The sequence below is a fragment of the Lepidochelys kempii genome, chromosome 2 (assembly GCF_965140285.1).
Source record: "Lepidochelys kempii isolate rLepKem1 chromosome 2, rLepKem1.hap1, whole genome shotgun sequence".
NCBI lineage: Eukaryota > Metazoa > Chordata > Testudines > Cheloniidae > Lepidochelys > Lepidochelys kempii.
Window position 1 is genome coordinate 83,095,109 of NC_136381.1, and position 25,228 is coordinate 83,120,336.

The window sequence follows — 25,228 nt, forward strand, 5'->3', positions numbered from 1 at the left end:
GTTGGTCAAAACATTGGATGGGCTCTATTTTTCAACTACTGCAACACTATCTCTGAAAGAAACTAGAGACAGCACAACAGATACATATTTAGATCCCTTTAAAATTAATGGGAGTTTTGGATGGACAGGATCAATCCCCTTAAGGCCAAATTTACTGTCCTGAATGGGACTACATGGATTTGACTCTGTCTCATTCAAAGTTCAGGAGCTTAAGAGTGCAGCACCACAGCATCTGCACTAACCCAAGTCCAGGGTCCTGAAGGGAGGCTGGAAACAAGAACTCTGAAGCTCAGTGATAAGAATAATAATATCTAGCTCATACTTCGCACTTCTCATGTGTGATTCTAAAATCAGTTTATGTAGAAGGTCAGTATCATTATCCCCGTTTTACAGATCTGAGACACAAGGAGATGAAGTGACTTGCCCATCCATTGTCACAAAGCACGCTCACAGCTGCATCAGGAACACAACCCAAGTCTCCCAAGCGCCAGTCGGGTGCTCTCACCGCTAGGCCACACTGTCTACCCAAAGTGAATCAAATTGGTAAGGAATGTAGATCAACGAAGGACATGACCAACACATTCATAACCTTGATTTTATTTCTTTACGGTTTTTAATAATCTTAAAAAGAAAAGGAGGACTAGTGGCACCTTAGAGACTAACCAATTTATTTGAGCCTGAGCTTTCGTGAGCTACAGCTCACTTCATCGGAAGTACTAGTACTACCGCTAGTCCTCCTTTTCTTTTTGCGAATACAGAGTAACACGGCTGCTACTCTGAAACCTTTAATAATCTTGTAATTGAAGGCTGTTTCTTTACTGACATTCCTCTCTCCATCATGCAGACATTCGTTATTCACAAACACAAGGATGTATACACTGGCTTTTTTTAAAATGTAAAAAGAACAAATACTAGACAAGTTATTAATGTTTGCACAATTTAACTAAGTTAAATTATAGGCATATTAACTTCAACGATTTATTTTAACACCAATGTAATTCAATAGTTTGAAATGTATTCCTGAAACCTGATTGTCACCAGTGCATCTGTTCCCTTCATATCCTGCTGTGTAAACCATAACATGAAATAATTACATTTTAAGTTAGTTTTACTTGTGCTTTTACTGTAGATCTGAAACAGGGAAACAGTAAATGGAAAAAAAATAGCTATTCCTAGAATTTTTTCACTTTAGCATGTCAAAGCTATTTACTTCTATATACCTAGGACAAACAGAAAATGACTTGGTCCAAATGAAAATCCACTGTCTCTGAGCAAAAAGTCTCCAGATACATTTACATTTAAATGTATCACACACAAAGTAGCAGTAGTATCATAAAGCCACACAATTTTCCAAACTACATTTACTCCAAATCCCCATCTATGCTGGCACTGAAACAATGTTTCCAAACAGTTTAAAAAAAAAAAAAAGTTCCTGTTAGCAAGGATTAAACAGTTTGCTCGTTTGGTCTAGATCATACATAACTATTTTAAAAACCCAGGTCCCTTGACCTGGTTTAAGGTATTTGGCATCATTTGACCTTCTACCCTAAACTAGGAAATTCTTCAGGGAAATAAACTGAAACCCTGAATTGATCCAAACTGATCCTAGCCAGATTCCCATCCTGATTGCCAAACAGTAGATCATCATCCAACCAAGCCTAGAACACAAGATTGTGAATTGGTGTTATCTTGTCTACTCTGGCGAGCTGAACCATTTTTAAATTGTTACCTTAAAAAATAGCTCCACTGAAAATGTTTCAGCCATAGCAGAGATGGAGTCTAAATGTCAGCCTGAAGTGCAAAATTCAAGACCCTGAAGAGTTCCAAGGTATTAAGCAATCAAGAAAAGGTCATGTTTAAAAAAAAGAGATAGGGGAGAAGAGGCAAAAAAAGGGGGAATTGTGCTCATTATTTAAAAATTCTATTAAGTAAAAATGCAAATGTCTACAAAAAAGTATAGAAAAGATTACTAAATATCTTGTCTATATCTGGAATTCAGCTATAGGTAGCCAATAACCAAGGTAGTGTACTGGTGCAAACCCCAAATATTGGCAAGGAAAGCCATGTCAGTTAAACCTCACTAGGACACAAACATATTGTTTCCAATATCCTCTAAAAAGGAGAGATCTGCCTGAGCTCTTTCCTAATCTGTTTGTTGCCAGCCTATTCCCAGAAAGGGCAGTTCTTTGTATTTCTCCACATTTATTTCTTTTTCTCTGGCATTTATTATTATAATATCAGAACAGCAATATTAATGAATTTATTCTCATATCCCTGCAAGACGGAGAACAGAAGTACAGAGAGATTAAGTGATTTGCCTAAGGTGACACAGGCAGTCTGTACCAGAACCGGGAACAGAACCCAAGTTCCAATCAAGTGTCTTTACTGAAAGTCTATCCTTCTCATGAGCAACATGACCACCTCACAGTGTAGGTGGCATATAGGAGTAAGGAGCATTAAGGGTAGGAGCATTTTCATGAGAGCATCCTTGTGGAGTGCCTGTCCCCTCCATGCACTTTCCCAGACCACACTTTTCTTGCCCATTTCAGGTGGGGTTACAGCTGTAACAGTTCTTCTTAATGCATTATTAACTTGCCAGGGAACTTCCCAAAACAGAGAGTTTCTCAGTGAGCATGGCATCTAGTATTGCTGATTTCTGATTCTTCCTTCTCTGTCTGGCCACATATGCCAATTTTTCATGGAGACTCAACCACATGTTGTTCATGAAGAGGATTATTTACTCATTTGGAGCAAGGGGAAAAGTATACCGTATAAACTTCACCCCTCCTTTCACAACAGGAGATTTTAAAAAATCCATCAACATTTGCCCATTTTCCCACCAGGTGTACAGCATCTTATTACAGCACAAGCAGAAGCTAGAGCTAAATTGCCACCCACACATCACATCACCACATGAGCAAACCATATAAATATATACTGAAGATGAAAATCAAGCATACACATACAATTCAGTCATTAGAAGTGTATACTGATGTATGTAGTCTAGGTTATATAGGATACAAGAGGAAAGACTGCATAAACATTTTTCTAATATTTAGATTTGTACAAGTCATCTTTAGCCAAGCGGTACTGCAAGCTGCATATCAGAGTTCTTTCAAGGAATTCTCTCATGTTACAATTTCCTTATCACTTTGTTTTATTAAAGAAAAAAATCCCTTGACCTACTAAGACACACAGATGCCTATACTGAGTAACAATGTAATCTTATTTCTGTAACTCACGTTCCTCCTTCCCAGTCTAGATGTATACATCAGCCTCACTTGTTTGTCAAGTACACCATGTAGATTGTTTGCTCTGGAGCAGGGAACCATCTGTGTTTACTGTACAATGCACAGTACACCTCTGGGCACTTTAAATTATGAAATAATAAATTACTGCAGAGTTTATGTTCCAAAATATGGGATTTTTCTTTTTGAATCACTAGGAACAGGACTGCAGCTGGACAACCTCCTGCCACAGAAGTAATTAACCACTGGAATAATTTACCAAGGGGTTAGGGTAGATTCTTCATCACTGGCAATTTTTAACCAAGATTGGATGTGTGTCTAAAATACATGTTCTAAGGGTTATTTTGGGGGTGTCAAATGGCCTATGTTGTACAGGAGGTCAAACTAGATGACCACAATGATGGCTATCAAACCTTTAATCTTTGTGCAGCAGAAGATCCCTTTTAGTTGGAGCAATATCCAGAAACAAAGGTGCAGCAGCCTCTAAACACTATACCACCAGCTCCCAAAACTGGTAGCTGGAAGGGAACTTTAGGACCTTGATGGTATCACCAGAGCTAGTCTCACAGTTGTACAGTAATTATATTTATGTAAAAACTATACCTATTAAGTTACCAAACAAGAACAACTTCCTCTCCCTAAAATTAATTACATAGCTAAACCATCAGCCCTCAGCCTCTAGGAAAAGATGGATCTTCTATCATACCCTAAAGGTCAACAGACTCCAGGTTCTATCAGGAGAAATTCCAAAGTTGACGACAGTCCATCAGAAATGCCCTACCACAAGGCCTTCAAATAGACCTGGTGTAATAGGTGTAAAAAGGTATACAAGGTTCAAAAGGTGCCACCTTTGGAGAACTGGTGTAATAAGTTTCACGTGACTGGCACTGCCAAGGAACCCACATATGAATTCTGAGCAAAAAGACACAGAAAGCACTAACAAAATGTTCCATTACAACTTATATAGCTAAACTAATTTAAAATAGCCATCCATATAAGTGACTTTTTTACAACTTTCACACTGTTCATTCTAGCTAAAGCCTAATCTTTAAGAGCAATAAGATCTACAGCTCAGCTTTTGTTATTAAAAAGTAAACAACATCCTCTCAATGCATTTCACACCACAGTTACATTGAAGAATTAAATTTCACTTCACATCAAAGGGCCCTGATCATATATACTACTCACACAATTGTTCTTAAAGAAAACCACTAAAGGTGAAGCACATGCTACAGTTGGGGGTTGAATCTGAGTGTCTTTATTCAACATCCTTACAGAGCTAAAGTCACTGAAAGCTTGTTCATGGAACCACTATGACTGACGTCTAATATGCTCTCATGTAACAGTATTTTAAGTCTACCCACACTGTTTTGCTGTTGATTTTATATCTGCTTCCAAAAACTCTAATGGCTCTACAATGGCTGACATGGAGAATATTAAATGAAGGCTTTTGTCACATCTTGTCACAGTGACTCAGAAAAATCCCTAAAAATCCTAGCACTGTTGATTTATTTTCACAATATATAGAGCTTAAAATCTTGTGTCTTTCACAACAGTAGCCATTTATCATAAGTTTAAATATGCCAAATGATTGAATGAACAGTGTTTAAAATACCTACATAGTATCTAAGCCCTTGAGAGCAGGCACAAATTCTATTAAATCTTTATGAACTGCCATGAAAAGTTTGGGTGCTATATATTAGTTGAGAATATATTTAAAACAAAAAATCCACTTACCTGATCCCTTATGATCCAGCATGTCCCAAAAAGAGTTTCATGGAAGCCAGGACATCACAGCATTACACAATAAAACAGGAACCAGCTGCCATGACTTCAGGAGATACCCAAAACAATAACTACATTTTAGAATCACTTATTATATAATGAACCATCTTCCTTTTCACATACCATGTAAAAATCCTTCATCCTTGCAGATCTTAAAAAATTAAGAATGTATTTGGACCAGGAGGTCCTTAAAGCTGAGTAATAAAAGCTTCAAGTTCTTTGAAAAGGGAAGAGACATTGTAGCGGGGGTTAAAACTGGAAGAGTGGGTTTCTACTGACACTAGAATTATGAAGAACCTAATGCCTTCATTAGTTTGATGATGGTACATTTTATGCAAAAGTCACATTTTATACACACAAACACAAACATTAAATGTGATAAAAGTAAAGTCTTAATTGAGAACTTTATAGCTTCCTAATAAAGCAACATTCTTTTCTGCATGATTAACTCTTAATATAAAGGTTTCCTGAATTGATAAAAGATATTTGTTGTAACCACCCCTTCTTCATATATTTTCAAGACACAGATGATTATCTAGTCTCACCTCTTGCATAACAAGTGACACAGAAACTTGTCCAAAAATTTCTGCATCAACCCCATAACTTCTATTTAAATTATGGTATATATTTTAGAAAGGCATCCAGTCTTAGAGACTTCAAGGTGAGGGAGAATTCCCCACACCCCTAGGTAATTAACCACTGGAACAATTTATTGCTATGTTTAAAAAAGTCCTGTATTTCTAGTCTGAATTTGTCTAGCTGCAACCACTGGACCTCATTATGCCTTTTTTTCTGCTACACTGAGGAACCATCTACTATCAGAAATCTCTTCCCCATGTAGGTACTTGTAGACTATGACCAAGACACTTTAATCTTCTCTTGGATAAATAGATTGAGCTTCTGAAGTCTCTCACAGTAAGGCACATTTTCCAGACTTCAAATCATTTTTGCAGACCTTTCTTAACCTTCTCCAATTTCTCAACATCTTTTTTAAGGGTGAACATCACAACTAGACACAGTATTCCAGTAATGGTTCCACTAATGCCAAATTCAGAGGTAACACCACCTCCATAACTTGGAAACTTGGTATTTCCCTGTTTATACATTCAACAATCGCACTAAACAGGACAGAATGCCCAGAATGATGCTGTAGTTATCTACCATTACCTTAAGATCTTTTCAGTGTTGCTGCACTCTAGGATATTGTCACCCATTTTGTAAGTGTAACCGACATCCTTTATTCTTACATGTGTGACCTTCCATTTGCCCATATTAAAATGCATGTTATTCAAATGAATCCACCTTACCAAGCCATCCAGATTGTTCTGTATAACAGATGTGTCCCCATCATTTTTGACACCTCATCAATTTGTATCATCTGCAGATTTTATCAATAATGATTTTAATATTTTCTTCATTGATAAAGATATTGAATAGCATTGGGTCAAGAACACCAGAAACAACACTATAGAACTAATCTCCATTTAGAGTCAGTTTTTGCAATCAGTTAACGAGTTTTTAATCCACTTAATATGGGCGACACAGACTTTGTATAAAGCTATGAATGCATCCTTGTTCGAATCACATTTTGTTCACTGAAATCTACTGTATTTATATTTTATTATGGCACCAAAAATAACCCCAAAATTTTCCCACCTGGAAAATCTATATGAACTTCTTACAATATCAGCATTAAATTATTTGTGTTTATTCCATCAGTATTTCTCTCATTAGTTTACGATCCTGTTCAGTGGAGTTTGGGGTGTGTTAAGAGTGTTGAAGTCAAGAGGAGTTTGGGGTGCGCAAAAATGTATATTAAGGGCCTGAACTTGCATGTAAAATACAGTATTAACTATTACCATTTTTCTCTCTCAAAAAAGCTGTCTTTAACAAAGGTTATACTAGGCATGTATTGTTATTCATACAAGAGGCATTCTTTTCAGAGCATTTGTAAAGGAAAGTTCTGAGAAAATAAGATTTTTCAAAACCTGCACTGCACAAATACAATTGTTCCATTTTACTGAGACAGTGAAAGTTTGTTCTCATTTTACCTTTGTTAATGTAACATGACTATACAAATGACTTCAGAATATTAGAACTATTTTAATTGCTTGTTAATATCTAATAAGGTGAAGTTCACAGCACTAAGCCCACAAAGGATATCCTTGTCAACATGTGAAGGCCTACTCCTGTCTCTCCATTTGTTAGCTGTACTTCACAAACAGTTCTCTTTTCCAGGCTTATCTTCTATAAACAACTGAAAATGTCTCTTCTAAACTCAACCACCTATTATGTAAGAGAGAGCTGGTGCAAGAGTATGCAAAATTGTAAGTCCTGAAGGGGCCATATCTTCTAAAGTCAACCACCTAATACATAAGAGAGATGATGGTGCAAAAGTATGCAAAATTTGTTTAAAGTCTTGAAGGGGCTATATAGTTTAAGGTGTAAAACCAAAGCTCTGATACACTTTCAGATTAAAGATTTCATGACACTTTTCACAGGAGTAAAGATGTGAATTCCTGGCATCTTGCCCAAGTTCCAGGTTTTGTCAATTACCTATCCAAATGCCCCCTGTTGTTTCAATTAGACATGGTATTCTTCTTCACTTCCCATCTTGAATTACTGTGGACTGTTGCTAAGCCTGGTTAACAGCTGCCACATTTCACCCAGAGTTGGCTGCATTTCAGTGGTTGGTGAAACAATTAGAAACAGAACATACACATAGAACATAAAAGAACTTTAGCATCTTTTGGAATGAAAGATGCTACACAAAAGAAAGGCACACTACTCAAACTTAAATTTTTATTTTCATCCAGGTTAGATAACAAAGGTCCTTGTACCGTATTAAAGTGTCCTGAAAATATGTAACGGAATTATGGGGAAAGACCCATTAGATTCTCTTGTTTATCCCACTACTAATTGGTGAACTGTTTCCTACAGTTTATCCTTGAGTTCTATTTCAGTCTAGTTTTAGATGACTCAGCAACTGTGTGCACAGTATTACAGTTGTCTCAACAAGAAATCTCCCCCCACACACACATATATATTTAGCCTAAAAAAATATTTTGCTCACTGTTATCCCATAACTCCTAGACATAGCTGTTTGAATTATGCTAAACAATTCCTCTCCTTCCTTGTGTTTACAAAGTGCAGCAACCCTGAACTTTCAAGGACCAGGGCTAATATTTATGGTCTTAAGAGAACTTTGAACTAGCCCCGATTTGGGGTGTGTTTTGAATTTATGCAAACATTTCACATAGCTATACTATCATTCCTTTCTTCCATCGTATAAGGCCTCTGCACACGATAAGAAATATCATAATACAAGCTCAACATTCAACTTGTCCATTATCTCCCAGCTCTCTCAATATTCCCTCTTGCAACACAGCATACACATACTGCACTTGCAATTTACACCTGGGCTAGATTCACAAAGGAACTTAGGCGTGGTTACCTGCCATGCCTTTTAGGTGCCTAGAAAAATCAGTGGGATGCACAGTCCTGGGCTAGGCATCTAGCCTCCCTATATAATGAATGGAGAGGGACAAAGGCCTCAAAATGGGATTCACATAAGCCAGCATCTTAGGCAACTCCTCACCAAAACTAGCCAATGGGAGGTGCCAAACTGAGGGGCTTGTGCTAAACCCTTCCTCTCTCTCTGAAATAGGTACCAAAATCCAAGCTGCAGAGAGGCACCTTCTTCTGCTTGGGATTCTTACCTGAAAACCGTGTCTTGGCATTGGGCACCTATCTAGTTTCAGCATGAAGCCAGGAGCAAAGGAGGAAACCACCTCCCTTATAACTTTTAGCCCAGTGATTAGGGTAGTCACCTGGGATGTGGGAGACCTCCAGTTCAAGTCCACCCTTAAGCCAAAGAGGAGAAGGGATATGAACAGGGATCTGCCACCTCTCAGGTGAGTGCCCTAATCACCGGGTTATGGGATATTGTGACATGGGGTTCCCCCAGTTTCTCCTATTGAAGCTGTTCCATGGTGGGTAAATAGTTAAGAAAAGTCATTGGAGCCAGGGGACTGGACCCTGGATCTCCCACCTCCCAAGTGACTGATCTAACCACCAAGTTATATAGTCATTCTTATGCTTGCTCACACTCGCTGCTCTCTGGCATAATGATTCTTTCACTGTTTATTCACAATGCAACCCCTTCAAACACATCAAAAGATCCCATATCCCAGTTAGGGCACTCACCTGAGAGGTAACAAATCCCTTCCCCCTCTTATGTAGGTCTCAGCAGTCTCCCACATGAGTACCCTAACCACTGGGCTAAAAGCTGTGAGTGTGCTATTCCTCCATTTTGTGCAAGCCCACATATAAGGACCCAATCCAGTAGGCAAGCTCAGAGCAAACCGACTGGACTGGGCCTCACAGGCAAGTCAGGCAGACAAACCCTTATTTTTCCCCCATTTGTGCAACCGTCTGGGGCTTAGGTGGCCGGATGCCCAGCAGGGGTTGAAACATGCATGCTCAGAGGCAAAAGTTTACCTGAAAAATTGAGGTGCCAAGTGAGTTTACATGCCTACAATGCTGGGCAGCAGTGGTGTGGAGGTTTTTTAGATCTCAGTGAAACCTGATTCTGGGATTTAGGCACATAAAGTGGCAGCTAGGCACCTAAGTCCTTTTGCAAATCTAGTCCTACTGCCTTATTGCCTACTCCCAATATTTCTGGTTGGCTGTAATACTGTAATAAACTGGGGTGACAAAAATGTGCAGAAACACGCAAAGTATTTTATACTAATATTTATTTTATTAAACACAATTCAAATACATGCTTTGCAAGCACTGTGAAATTTTAAGGCTATACAGCATATTTGTTAACCTATCTGAATAGTTGTATTTGTACTTTCAGGTATGAAACCAAACCCTGTTCACAGTTAAGCATGCACTTAATTGTACTCATGAGAATAGTCCATAGTTTCAGTAGGACTACTTATACAAGTAAAATTATGCATATGTTTAGGTTCCAAGTCTGAAAGCATTACATGATTTTGCTAAACTTATTATCTCCTAAAAGGCTGAGATTTTTATACAGAGATCTTTTCTTCCCTTGCAAACAAAATAAAATCAAAATGCACCAATTCCATAGCTTTTTGTTTTGTTTTTAAAAAGAACTTGACTAGCAATTTCTCTTGGATAAGGGTTTATTAATGTCTTCAGAGAAAATAAAGTCTCTATACCCCACTAATTCCATCATGGGGAAGTAACATTGAATTATGTTCACATAATAGGCTTGGCAATCAATACAAGGCCTTCACGTTTATTTATAGGTCAAATACCAAACAACAGAGGAAAAATAAAGCAGGCTATACTGTATACTTAGGCCTTTCAGATGAAAAACTGCTGAAATCCTTCTACCAGTCCTTCAGCCTGGTAGGGCTTTGTGAGGGGCCACCCAAACTCTCTCTTATCAGGTCAAGTGCAAGAAACTATTATCAACAGGAGTTAATACCTATTGAGTCTATTACCTCTAAATAATTTTAAGAAATCCTTCATTTGTGACTTCCACTAACTTCAACTTATGCAAGACTATTGTTCTCGTCTTTAACATATTTTTATTTAGAATTTTAAATAGTTTTAATTATATTTCATTTGAATTGTGTCACGTGTGTGGGAAAAAATAAAATTAAGTAATATATTTTCCGAAAAACATTTCTTTCATGAGGAAGCCACCACAGTCACTAATTCTGGGAAACCAAAAGGCATGTTTTGATCTCACACTTTCAAGGTATTTGCCAAAGACAGTAAACATTTATGGTCCTGATCCTACAAACACATATGTGCTGAACTTTGAGTATGTGACATAATGTGCTTAAAGTTCAGCATATGCATTAGTGTTTGCAGGTTTGGGGCCTAAGTGAGCTGAGGCAATTAGTCTACCCTCCAAAATACTTTCGGGTTCAAACACTTCTCCATATAATTAAAGCAAATATGATGGGTTAAAGTGTTGTTCTTAGAGATATTTCAAAATAATAAAAGGAAATTATTTATAAAAGGGTGAAACTTTCAGATTACCCAGATGCTTTTTGAAAACTGCATCCTAATTCACTTCAGAACCAGTTTCCCAAACTTGTTTTACACGAGCAAAGAAGCCAGGCAAGTGAGAGAATGTGACAATGAAGGAAATCACTAAAAAGAAAGCCAGGTTGTACTTCAAAGTGACAAGAAGTACCCTGTAGTTTAGCAGACATATTATGATCAAAAGCATTTGCCTTTTTTTTTAAATCATGTGGAACTTCTTAAACTAAGCATCGCTAGACAATCCATGCAAATAAAGACTAAAGCCAAAATAAATCAAACAGCAGCAGCATTAGGAAAATACTACGCAGCCATCCTCCCACTATTTATATATCCCTTGCCTCGTGTCTCAGAGTAAAACTACGGTCACCTCCAACTGTCAACACATCAGTGCGGATTTTGCACACAGCAAATGATCTCAAAACCATACAGCAAAAGAGCAAAGCCCAAGTGCGCCTTCATTGTCAACATGAGCAAAATGCGAGCTCGGACGTTTCGGGAAACGTTCATCAACAAACCCCACCCCAGGACGGACCTGATCCACCCCCCCCCCCTCTTCCCTGACACTAGTTTATTAATCGAGCTATACCGGCATCTCGCTAACAGCAACGCAACTGAGCCGCCTATTGGCGAGCCTTTGGCCTAGTAACTTTTGGGGAGGGAGAAGCTGCAGAAGAACCAACCACCTGCAACCCCCCCGGCCGAATCCCTCCCACGCCCAGGGGCGCCTCCGCGCCACCTTCCCTCCCGAGGGGTTCACACGCCGCTCCACGCGCGCAGCTGAGCGTGCCCCGCTGGGCCCGTGCCGGCCAGCGCGCTCCTGCCCCGAGCGCAGCGCGGTAACAAAGGGCCGGAGCCCCGGAGGGCTGATGTGCAGCCAGGGTAAAGAGGCGTTACGCTGACAGAGCTCAAAGAGCCGAGAGCCGCCCCCCGGCCGCTGCAGCCCGCTCCGCGCTGCCGGGGTGACTGACAGAGCGAGCGAGCGAGCGAGCAGCGGACCCCGCTCCCTGCCTCTCCTCCGCTAGCTTTGTGTCCTCCCCAGCGGGGCCAGGAAAGGCGAGCCAGGGACCCCGACCCGCAGGGCCCGGCCGGGGCCGCCCCTTACCGTGAGGGGCGGAGAGACGGGTCCGGCGCGCTCCGAGCCCCCCAAAGCCCCCTTTTCCCCGCACGCCGAGAGACTGCGCTGCGAAGCCCCTTCCTGCGCCAGCGCCGCTGGTTTCTCCCGCTGGGTCTCGGGCGCTCCGGCTGGAGGAGGGGAGTGGAGGGGAGGAGACGGGGGCGGACCCCGCAGGTGCCGCCCCTCCTGCTCTGACAGCAGGGGAACCGACTCAGCTGGGGGGCAGGAGAGATGGGGGGTGGTCGGGGCGGGAGCGCGAGAAAGGCGGAGCTGGGGGGGGGGAGCGCGGCAGTGGTGGAGCTGGGGTTGGTCAGGGCCTGGGGGGGGAGGTGAGAAGTAGAGCTGGGTTGGTCAGGGCCGGCGGGAGGGGAGGGGAGAGGTAGGGCTGGTGGGAGGGAGAGGTGGGGCCGGGGTTGGTCAGGGCTGGGGGGGGGGGGAAGGTGAGACGTGGAGCTGGGGTTGGTCAGGGACTGTCTGGGGGGGGGGGTGAGAGGTGGGGCCCGGGTTGGTCGGGGCGGGGGGGGGGGAGAGTGAGAGTTGGGGCCCGGGTCGGTCAGGGCCGGTCCCTGGGGGAGGAGGTGAGAGGTGCAGCTGGGGTTGGTCAGGGCCGGTCCGGGGGTGGGGGGGGGAAGGTGAGAGGTGGAGCTGGGGTTGGTCAGGGCCGGTCCGGGGGTGGGGGGGGAAGGTGAGAGGTGGAGCTGGGGTTGGTCAGGGCCTGTTGGCGGCGGGGGGGGGGCAAGGTGAGAGGTGGAACTGGGGTAGGATGACCAGGTGTCTGGTTTCGGACCGGAACACCCAATCAAAAAGGAATCCTGGCGGGTCCGATCAGCACAGTGACCAGGCTGTTGAATGTCCAGTTTGCAGCACCACAGCAAGACTGGCAGGCTCCCTGTTAGCGCCGCAGCTCCTAGGTCACGAAGCAGCGGGCATGTCTGGCTCCTAGCCTTAGGAGCTGCCAGGGTGGGGTGGTCCACATGCTGCCCTGCCCACACACAAAGGACACAGCTGCGTAGGGCACCAGGAAATTTGGGGCACCAAATTTCCTGGTGCCCTGCACAGCTGCATGTTGCTCCTGCCCCTGCTCTGTCCGTGCCCCGCCTCTTCCTGCCCCTGCTCCAATTCAGCCCTGTCCCCACTCACCTGAGGAGTGCGGGCAGGGCTGGGCCTGCGCTCACTGGCAGCGGGAAGTGCAGTGGCCTGGCCCCAGCCATGCCGCTGGTGAGTGCTCGGGGGAGGTTCCCCGCCACACACATCCCACGGGGTGGGGGCTGCGTAGGGCCCCAGAATAGCTAGGGACAGGACTGCCTGCAGACATAGCTCCCATTGGCTGGGTCAGGGTAGGGGAGGAACTAGCGCCATTTGCGAGCGCTCAGCAGGCAGCTGTTCAGGGATCGCATGGCGCACGCTTCTTCTGTTGCTGCCTGGCCCTCTTCTCCTGGTGTGGCTGGGCTCAAGCTGCAGCGCGTGCCCTGCTGTGAACCACGCGATCTGTCGCCCCATTGCCAGCACCCAGGAGTTGGAGGTATGTGTATCCCCGTCTCTGAATGCTGGGAATGGGGGCTGGACCCCCATCCCCTTCACTGCATACGTCCCCACCCCCCACACTCCCATCCCCCTCATTGCATCCCTCCCCATCGCAACCCCCCCACACTCCTATCCCCTTGTCATTGCATCCCTCCCCTGTCCCATCCCATCCTGACCCCCACATCTACCCATCCCAGCCCTGTACCCCTTAGAGTGCTCTCCCACCCATTCTCTCCACCTCCCAGAGCCACCATCCCCATGACCATCACCCCCAACACTCCTGCATTCCCATCCACCCCACATACCCCCCGATACCACCTCCTCTCTCCTTCACTGCCCCCTCTCACCCCCATCCTGCTCTTGTCCTTCGCCTTTTCCCATCCCCATCCTCTCTCCTCCACCCCCACCTTTTCCCCTCCAGCCCACCCTCCTCCCTTTCCTGCTGGGTGATTTAGGCAGCCCCTAGAAAAGTGTAGGAAAAACTGTCTCTGTGTGGGCAACTGTGCGCATGCATGCATTCATTGTATGTGTGTAAGAAACCGTGTGTCTTTGTGTAGGAAGATACATGTATTGCCACATGTGTGTGTACCTGTGTGAATAAAATTAGCAGCCAAACTTTGACTTTTATTCCTTTTGCTGGCTTGCACACACAAAAATTGATGACATAAAATGTGTGTGTATTCATTTCATAACAAGTTTTTAAAAGAGAAAGGAATTCTAAAAGAAATGTATTATTTCTTAAAAGGTGACTGTTGTTGGCTAGTAATTGCAGAAGAGCCAATGTATCATACGTTTCTCCCCACCTTTGTCTAGCTACGTACAGGTTTGGGGGTGGGGGAAGAAAGTTGGAGCTTGGGGTGGGGGTGGTGGTGACAGGTGGAACTGGGTTTAGTCAGGGACTGTCTGGGGAGGCAGGTGAAAGGTGGAGCTGGGGTTGGTCAGGGCTGAGAAGAAAGGTGGAGCTTGGGTTGGTCAGGGCCTGTCATGGGGCAGGGGGTGAGAGGTGCAGCTGGGGTTGGTCAGGGCCTGTCGGGTGGGAGGGGGAAAGGTGAGAGGTGAAGCGGGGGGTGGTCAAGGCAGCTGAAGAAATTCAGACATCTACACACAGATTGCAAAGCGGATGCTAAGCCTGGGGCACAGCGGTGCTGGATGAAAGAAAAGGAACATTGGCAGGCATATCAGAAGGCAAGGGAAGACGACAAAGCTGAGGCCACCCCACAGACCTGCCACTTCTATAATTAATAGCATGCCACACTTGGTGGGGATAATGCCAGCCCCCCAAATGTAACTGTGGACACTTTGCATGAGCCAGGTACAGGGAGCCCTGCAGTACGCAGTGGGGCTAGGAGGACAGGACACCAAAGAAGATGCAAACCATGCCTGCCAGGTGAGCACAGCAGATGAAAGGGATGGGATCTCAGTAAGTGTATGGATGCGTTATTCCTTATAACCCTGTTTCCCTTTTCAGTGGCCAAAACCTACTCCCTTCCTTCCGCCTCCTTTCTTTTATTTTTAAAAATGGTGCCCATCCATGCATCTAGCAAGCAAAGGCATAAACCTTTGATTCCCCAATTTATTTGTAAAATGTTTGAAAATAAATTCAAAAACAGTCCACATCTGATCATGGTTGTGTTTTTCTAATCAGCAGCCTTTGGCAAAGTGACCTTGAAAGGTGCCCCTTCCACACCAGTTGAAAGTCTGACCGACATCAGGCAAAAAAAGAAGTAAACTAGGAAGGATATCCTCTGTGAGATCCTCTAGTCTTTTACAGCTGTGAACAGAGACTGGAGGGGTTGAATGTACAAGACCAGGGAGGACTAAGAACTGCTGGAAGAGAGTCAAATAGACTGAGAGGTGCAGCAGGAAGTGCACTGTGATATTATGGCTTTGATCAGGTAACAAACACAAATGTTACAGAATATTACTAAGTTACATGTCCAAAGATCCCAAACACAGTAGCCCGTGAAATCCATGAAAGTGTTCCCTGCACTCCCTGTAATAGAATGCAGCATGGCATCAACCCTTACCCCCTACCACTCCACACCAAAGGAAAACTAGGAGAACCATGACTACACTACACTCCACAGGATCATTTGCAAAACAGCCACAGGATCATTTGCAAAACACACCACACTACCTATGTGTTTTTAATATGTAAACATGTAAGCCAGAGGTCTGAATGAGCTCTCTCCTGCCATCTATTGATGAACTGGAGGAAAAGACCTCACGAACAGACCTTATTTGCATAGACCCACCTGCTCTGCCAAGATGATCGCTTGACATACCTGCTTTTCCAAAGTGATGGATTTTGGCTGTTTTAGGTTAAAATTCACACAAGTCATAAAAGCAGCTGTAATTAAATGTTGTTACCTCTATTGTATGACTAAAAGACAGCAGAACTGTATTTAATATGCCCCAATTGAGGGGGTTACCATAACTAACTTCACTTGCTAAGCATAGGGTAATAAGCCACATCCAACTGCAAGACAAATATCCCTACCTGGTGTTCGAGGGTTCTAGCTCCCATTTGATGAGTCTTTTTTAGTGTTTTAAGGTAGAGCTCATTAGAATCAATTCAGAAACTTCTTTCTTAATAACTACGAGAGCTGATATGCTGATTTAGGAACTGGGCCTTAGGCCTGGTATGAGGACAGTGTTGTGGTGAAAGAAATGCAGAAGAGGTAGTAGTAGTGAGGTTCTCTACTACCCAGTGAACTCACTAAGGTCTGAAACAACTAAGAACTGGACTAGGTGGTGGAACATCAGAATGCAGTATTACAGCTAAAGGCGGCATGGTGAAAGATGTAGCAGTAGCATCAAAGGCACCCTTTACTCAGCAAATCCTAAAGTTGTGATTACTGATAGCTGGGCTAGGTGGTTATGGTGCTGTAGGACAGGACCAAGGACATTGCAGAGGAATAAGAAGTGTCAAAGACAGTGGCAGCAAAGCAACAGCAGTGGAGGCAGCTGGAGGTCAACCCATCTGAATGCACCCCTGGACTCAGGGATTTTGCTCACCTTGGACAACCACCATGATTGGGGTACAGCAGAGGGAAAGGGGGAGTGGTGCATTAAAGAGATATTTGTCCATTGTTATATGCAGTGTTGCTGTAGCTGTGTCGGTCCCAGGATATTTGGGAGACAAGGTGAGTGAGGTAATATCTTTTATTTGGGCCAATAAAAGATCTCACCCACCTTGTCTATTTGTCCATTGGACTTTCACCCCGCAAGGTAGGACACTGAGGCAAAGGACTACTGCCAAAGGTAATGTGGGATGTGTATTTACTTATTGTTTGCATACTTAATCATTGTTGCTGTGTTCCCTCTCCCATTAAAAAGTCTTTTTTGTTGTTGTTGTACACAGACTCAGTGCTTGCAGGTGGGGAAGTATTGCCAGTGAGAGGTGCCAAGTGCTTTTCCCAGATATCTGAGTGGGAGTTGAAGCCTGTTTTGTAAGAGGAATCCCTAGACATTGACCGCAGCCCTTGTTGCTGCTGACACCATCTGGCAGAAGGGTTATACAGTTTTTTTTTATCTTGGTTTTTATAAGTACCCTATTATAGTGCTGCTGAAATATTTTTAACTTTGTGTAGTTGAACTTTAACTTTGTCTCCTGTTTATTTGCACACAATAAAATTACATTTTGTGAAATAAGGTATATTAATTAGTTAACACCAAGCATAAATGCCACATTACAAAAAGTAGGGGTTTTAATGAATCACAAATTGAGTCAACACTGTGATTCAGTTGTGAAAAGGGCTAATATCATTTTTGGGTGTATTAATAGGAGTGTCGTATGTAAGATGAAGGAGATAATCGTCCCACTCTACTTGGCTCTGGTGGAGCCTCAGCTGGAGTACAGTGTCCAATTCTGGGTGCCACAGTTTAGATGTAGACAAATTGGAGAGTCCAGAGGAGATCAAACAAAAATGAAAAAGGGTTTAGAAAACTTGACTATGAGGAAAGGTTAAAAAAACTGGGCATGTTTAGACTTGAGAAAAGAGAACTGATGAGGGACCTGCCAACCATCTTCAAATATGTTAAGGGCTGTTACAAAGAGGGTAGTGGTGATCAATTGTTCTCCATGTCCACTAAAGATAGGACAAGAAGTAATCTGCTTCATCTGCAGCAAGGGTAGTTAGTACTCAGTTTAATAAGCCCTACGTTTCTTTGCTATGGATGAAAACAAGTGTTTGTCCTAATCAAAGTTACTCCACATACTCTTAGGGTACAAGATGAGTTTTCTGGAAAGTTACAAGTAAATATCTTCATTAGCTCTGCACAAATTGTTAGGACCCTCATGCCATTGAGCACTTTATGCCCATGGCGTTATTGGTATTCTGTAAAGTATAATTAATTGGTATCAGTGTTGGTCTCTGGAGATAATGTCGTAACGTGAAATCAGATAGAAAGACATTTAGATAATTAAAATATTACAACAAATTACATTGCTTAACAATGCATAGAAATCAAAAAGTGATCAAGGTGTAGGCATAGAGTATGTGCTATTCAAAGCTGGGTTATTCTAATCTAAAATACTTGCAATATGTTTAACTCGGTTACTGTGTGTGTATACTGAAGCACAATTTTTCCTCTATCAACAATGCAAATTGTTTAATATCACTGAACAGTATTTACTATACTAGTTAGAATGTTCCGATGTTACTCAGAATTACTTTTTTTTTTTTGGAGTTGTTCTTGTTTTGCTATTTTGGAAAGAAGATTCGGTTTTCGTTCACCATAAGTTTTTTCCTCCACATAACTACTTCCTATTTCATCCTGCCCCCAAATTGATGGACACTTCCTATAACTACACTGTCCAGGGTTTAGAATGGAGAGGAGAGAAATGTCACATCTGAAGTATTGTAGCTTCATGACTGGATATTTTTTGCTCCCTCTTTAAATTTCTCCTCACTTTCTCTGTTTCATTCATACCAGCCTAGGATTTGTAAATCAACAGGAACCAGATCCCTTCCAAGCACTACTTTCCACAAAAATTGGCCAACAGGAGGCAAGCAGGATAAAAATAAAAAGCACTCCCCTTCCTCTGTGGAGCTGTGTGTGTGAACTGCACATTTCCCAATCTTGCTGGCCTCTGAACTGAAATACTTTGATCAGGAGTTCAGCTCAGAACCCTCTCTTGGCTAGAGCTTACATTTATATCTCAACTAGAGATGATGCAAACATTCACTGATAACTGGATTCATCTGTACTCAGAGGGGGTAGGTTAGGTGTTGCAGTCCTATTAAAATATTAGTCTCTGCTATGCTTTGCTTGCTGCATATGAACTAAAACTCTAGATTTCCATACTAAAAAATCTAGGCATGCTAATGTTTCACTTTGGTTCTCCTTTCGAACTAATCTACCAAAATCTGAATATTTAATGCAGGTAAAGGTTAATATTAATATTCCATGGGCCTGATCTTGCATCTGTTTGAAGTCAGTGTCAAAGTTCTCAGTTACCTCATTTGATACATGATCAAGCTCCATAGGGATCAATACTTCTTTGTATGATGCATCTAAACAAATGTTGTGGATCTGCATGAATCTTAGCACTCTGTATTTACTATTTGTTGTATATACTCTTAATATTAATAGTACTGCAGTATCTTTGAGAGGCACCTCTATGTCAAAATGCATAAGGGATGTTCCTTGCCCCAAAGAGCCTATATTCTATGTAGACAAACCAGATAAAGGAGAGGGGGGGAAAGTACTGTAGTAGAATTAATCAGATTTCATAGATGGGGAACTGAGGCACATACAGATTATGTGATTTGCCCACGGTCATGCTAGATGTCTATGACAGAACTAGGAAAACAATGTAGATCTCCTAAGTCCCAATCCAATGCCTTAACTACAAGGTCATTCTTTCTCAGCTTTTCTGTGCTTACTGCATTATTGAAAATCCTCTAAAAATAAACACTTTTTTAAAAAGCATCAAGGTTTCTGGCATTAGTATTCAACACTGCTGCCACAGAGAGAAGAAATAGACACGAGATAAGACACATGAAGATGAGAGAATGTTAACATACTTCCTTTATCTCTCCTTCCACTGAATCACTCTCGCAATAGAGCCTAAATTGAGCAACTAGCCTGTAAGATGTTTTGCTGCTGGTTTTGCAGTGGCACAGAGTCAGTTAAGCTATCTGTTTTAGACACACAGAATGTGTGTTCTATATTTGCTGCTAGCCAGCCAGTAGATAGATTTTGTAGAATGGACAAAGTTAATGGGACAACTATTTCAAAGAAAGAAAAATGTCACATCATTTTCCATAACTATGAGAGAGCCAGTCCCTACTCTCCCAATGGACTATTGCCCCTAACTATTTCCCAGTCCTTCTAACTCTAGAGATTACTTTCAGATTCTTCCATTTTTTACAGCTAGCTAATCAGTAGTTTGGACTGTAATGACAGCTCTTTTTTCTCAAGTTGGCAACTGGCATCTCTGTCTTGCAAAAGAGAGATTTTTGATAGTGAATATGCTGGTGAATATACCAGTAGCAGCAGAAAAGATGTTAGCATGCCTACCTCAAGGTTGGTGGTTGAACCAGAAGAACCTGTAGAACGTGTGAGATTGGGTTCACAGGAGAGTTGATGATCAAATCTCTTTTCTGGACTTTTTCCTTTTCTCCATTATGTTTGATATTTTTGAAGGACTATTTTTAGGACTATTTTGAAGGACTATTTTATAGACTATTAGGTAGAGCTCTGAAGTATTGGCTCTGAAAATGAAAACACTTAATTTGCCCCTTTTTTATATGTAGAGCTACTGTGAATAAAAGGAGCAGTTTGTGCAAAAGAATGTTGTGTTAGTTAAAACTTGTCAAAGTTGAGCATGAAGTTGACACTTTTTGTGTAAATTTTGCATAAGATTTTCACAGTGCATTTTTGAGATTTCTACCTAACCAATCTAGTGCTCCTGTCATTACAGGGTCTAATCTAGATGTGACTTTTGAGTATGGTTGATTGAAACTGGTCACATGGTTTAATTCATATAGTTCTGGTTCTCTGATTGTCAGAGCCTATCTCTGGAGAATTAGCAGAAGCCATTTTGACTTCTCTTAGAGAAGATGTAATGCTCCACTCTGTAATACTCAGCAAGATGTTGTTTGTACATTTTGTTAATTAAAATTAAAATGATAAAAGTTGGGAACTGATTTTCAGTTTACCGGAGAAACTTGTTGTTCAAGTTTAAATAATTCATAAATCTCATGTGTTTTGATTATCTATTAAAATATGACAAAGGTAACCTAACAGTAGTTTTCTGCATGTGGCATGCTGCTTCATCCTAGCTGTGAGGGATTTCCACAAATCAGCAAAAACATGGACAGGACAATCACTATCATGAAGTCCTGTAAGATCTTAGCCACTTTAGCTACTTCTCAGGCTCTGGTACTTGGCATAGTATTTTCTTAAGAAGATCCAGATGCAAGGTGGCATTCCTAGCCACCAGAAGAAGCAGGAACTGGTGATACAGAGGAATTCTGCACTATATGTGTCAGAAGTACTTTATGAATAGCACGTTGTGAAACAAGAGTTTGTAATACTCTCTATCCAGGTTCAGGAGAACACCAGTTTTCACCTGGTATCTGCAAAGTTGTTTCTTATGCAGAGTATGTGTGCTATCTTATAGGCATTTGATGATAGCATAAACCTGGTGAGTGGTGATTATGCTGGTATCAGCAAAGTTATACTACCCTTCTTCCTAGTGGAGAAAAAGATTTTCTCTGTGATTCAGCAATATGAGTAGGCAGATGACAAAACAGTGCTATCGCTATTGAAGGAAATGTAGTACATGCTACAGAATAATTGAGAAAACAGCAACATGCAGAAAGTACTATATCATTTCTGTCTACCTTGATCTACAATTTTAAAACACCATGACAAATTGTGGAGGGCAGACAGGAAATATGATGTCTGAGAAGATGAGTGAGATGGATAAACATGCAGGTGTGAGAGGGAAGATGATTGTTGAAAGAAAAGGGGGCAAAAATGTGCCGCTGACAGAGGGGAAAGAGAGAAGAGAAGGGCAGGGCAAGTGTTAAGAGAGGTGGCCAAAGTATAGTAGAAAATATACATGGAAAGATAGAGTGGAAATTGAATACAGAAGATTAATAGATTTTTAAAACCACAAGGGAGAAACTTTTAGAAGATATGCATGGATTACAAAAATAATCCAGTTAATCACTTTCAATTTAATTAATGAAATGAGGTGTCATTTTATGTGCTTTGAAAAAGTGCTCAAACATGTTTTGGACATTTCCCCTCCATGTTGTGTCTGGCAAGGATTGGTTACAAACTTTTGGAAAACTATTTCAAACCTAATTATGAGCCTCAGTATAGACACGGCCTGGCACAGAATACAGACTTGTGAGGTAGGAAGGAAAGCGTTTAGTTTTTTATGTGAAAGCACTCACCATGATGAATCTGCAGTAAGAGCCCTTCTGAGATTAGTTTAGGTTTCAGCCACCCTCAAGATCAAAGGTTGGCAAACTTTTTGAGCTGAGGGCCACATCTGGGTGGGGAAATCATATGCACGGCCGGGGCAGGGGGTTGGTGTGCGGGAGGGAGTGCGGGGTTGCGGTGTGCAGGAATGGGCTCAGGGCAAGGGATTGGGGCAGAGGAGGGGTGTGGGGTGTATGGGGTCTCAGGGAAGGGGGTTAGGGTGCAGGAGGGGTGCGGAGTGTAGGAGTGGGCTCAGGGCAGGGGTGCAGGAGGGGTGCGGAGTGCAGGAGGGGGCTCAGGGCAGGGAGTTGGGGTGCAGGAGGGGTGTGAGGTGCAGGCAGGGGGCTTAGGAAAGGGAGTTGGGGGCATGGTGCAGGAGGGGTTTGGGCTCCAGCCCAGTGCTGCTTACCTAAAGCAGCTCTGGAGTGGCAGTGGCATGCACCGGGGCCAGGGCAGGCTCCCTGCCTGCCCGCCCGCCTGCCTGCCCACCCTGGCCCCACGTGGCGCCACTCCGGGAAGCGGCCGGAACCATGTATCTGCATGGCCTCTGGGGGCAGGAGGAGGCACAGGGCTCTGCAGACTGCCCTTGCCATGCCTCCAGGTACCTCCCTGGAAACTCCCATTAGCTGCGGTTCCCTGTTCCTGGCCAATGGGAGCTGCGGGGGGCAGTGCCTGGAGGCAAGGGCAACACATGGAGCCCTCTGTGCCTTCCCTGGGCCCCAGGGATGTGGTTCCAGCCACTTCTGAGAGCTGCGGGGGGCCTGCAACACCACGGGGGGCAATAGTTTGCACACCCTGGCTCAAGATCCTTCTGCCTTCCACCAGCTGAAGAAGAAAAGAGAGATTATTTACACTGTAAGCTCCTTGGGACAGGGCCTGATTTACACCTTATGCGCCCCTAGGCACAGCATCTGCAGCACTCCCCCTGCCTACAGCTGACCTTCGTATTGCACACAGTTTTAGAGAGGTAAGGCACCCAGAACACCGGTGCCCATAGGCATGTCCTTACTGTGCCTAAATGGAAATCCAGCCCTGGATAGGGACTGTCTTTTTCTAGTGTCTGTACAGCATCACGCACAATGGAGTGCTGGTCTATGACTAGAGATTCTGGTTGCTACAGTAATACAGATTTATAATAAATTAATAACACAGCATGGCATTTCTTCACGTGGCTCAATTAACTAGGCACCAGATAACCTTGATAACCACCAGGATCTGTTTGTTGTCTATATACTGTCAGTATAGCTAGTCAAACTATTATGCAAAGTGAAACATAAGTGAACTAATAATATTATGAACAAACTCAGCTCATCAAAAAGTGATTATGTATATTACAAAAATAAAAAGCAAGTACCATGAAATGTGCATGGCAAACTAAAACTTCATAATTTTATTGCTGTAAACCTCATCCTCCCTTCCTCCACATAGTACCAATGAGTCACTGTCTTATGTCTAGATTTAATATACAAGGTTTTAGGGGCAAGGAGTGTGGCTTTGCTTTTTCTGTAAAGCACCTTCTATATTTTGGTGGTGTAGTGGGGCAGTTGCCCCACTCCTGCAGAACAGGGGATAAAAGCATCACTGGAGTGAGAAGGGCTGCAGCTGTGAAAGGCTAGGCTGATTGGAGAAGTCAGGCCACAGCTGGCCCTATAAGAGGGCTGTGGGCTAGAAGCAGAGAAGTCTCTAACAGTTGAGGGAGAAGAGGGTACCTGGAGGGGAGCAAGGTTGGGGAAAGGCCAGAGGAGCTGGGGTACTCCAGCCTGGCAACTCCCTAGGCTGAGGCTTGGCTAAAGGCCTATGCAGGTACTGGGGCTGGGAGGTGCAGTCCAGAGATAGGCAGAGGCACCAGGTCCAAACCCCACTTCCCAGTGATGAGTGGTTTAGACTGCAGTCTGCCCCAGTGAGCAGGGGCTAGATGATGACTGGCAGTAGCCACTGAGGCAAGATGGCGATAGAGGGTTGGGAGTTCCCCTGGGAGGGGAGACCCAGAGTATGGGGATACTTCACCCCAAGGTAAAAGGGCACTGAGGTCCGGGAGGGACATAGGGGGCCAGTGGCAGGCGAGACACTGGCCTGCAGAGGGCACACTTTATGCTGGAGAGCTAATTCCCAGGATGACCAGCAGGAGGTGCCGCACCAGTGAGTTGTTGCATCGCTACAGGTGGTAGGTAACAATAAATGCTAGATTGAGTTCAGAAAATTGAGCAGGAGAAACCATTGGAACTGAATTTTGAATCCAGAGGGCCTCATTCTTCTCTTATCTGTTATAATTGCTTTTGCACTACCATCTTTTCTCCTCACAAGCTCACATGTAGATTTCAACTCTTGTCTGCAAGGGAGGCATAGAGCAGAGGCTAGGCAGATACACCACACACATCATCTCACTGCACCCCCAGCAGAATTTCCAAGGAAAAATGATAAAAATGGCCTAAGGCTGTATTATAAGATCAAGCAGCTTGACTGGCTTGTTTTAAAAAATGCTTCAGGCTAACAGAATTAAATGTATATGAATTATTAACACTCACAAAAAGAAGGCAGAGGATAGAATTCAAACAAAAGAAATATGGGAACTATGTTTTTGTTACTTGTTCCAAGATAATATTCTTTTATAGTCCTCTCTTTTATGAGTTTCTTTCTGGGATAAATCTTTCTTTATACACTGTGGAACAGCTTCAACTATAGAGGCTGAGGAAGCCCCACATCAGGATATCCTGTACCATATTGCTTAGAGACTCTCATGACCCCTCCTCAAATCTCTTTTCCCCTCCTCAGGCAAAGGCAGGAATTGATCCTGGGTCTCCTATGTCTCAGGTGAGTACACCAACTACCGGGCTAAAAGTTATAAGATCAACAGTGGTAGTGGCTCCACCACTGGCTAGATTTTGATTTGGACTTGATCATGTAGGTAGCCTCTGAGCACCCTTACTGGATTAGGACTCGCATGCGAGACAGGTGGTGAATGACGGTCTTCCCCCAGTTCATGGATCTCATTGGGGCATAGGCAGGAAATAGGTGCCCAGATGCCTTGAGTGAGGCAGCAGTGCACATGCCCAAAGCCAGAAACTTAGGCGCTAAAGGA

At 43.2% G+C, this 25,228-nt stretch overlaps 1 protein-coding gene and 1 long non-coding RNA gene across 3 annotated transcripts in view; one reads left to right on the forward strand and one right to left on the reverse strand.

The window, feature by feature from the left end:
* Nucleotides 1-12,380, reverse strand: part of GREB1L (GREB1 like retinoic acid receptor coactivator) — a 221,783-nt gene extending 209,403 nt beyond the window's left edge. The window contains exon 1 of one of the 2 annotated variants that reach the window (XM_073331425.2): nucleotides 12,169-12,380. The gene's annotated coding sequence lies outside the window, so the exon portion shown is untranslated. The remainder of the gene's footprint in view (nucleotides 1-12,168) is intronic. The other variant, XM_073331423.2, reaches the window with a different exon arrangement.
* A 553-nt stretch (nucleotides 12,381-12,933) lies between these two features.
* LOC140906789 (uncharacterized) lies at nucleotides 12,934-18,288 on the forward strand. The gene is made up of 3 exons (XR_012157248.2): nucleotides 12,934-13,702; nucleotides 15,350-15,599; nucleotides 17,069-18,288. It is a non-coding gene; the product is annotated as an uncharacterized LOC140906789 (long non-coding RNA).
* Nucleotides 18,289-25,228: the final 6,940 nt, after the last annotated feature.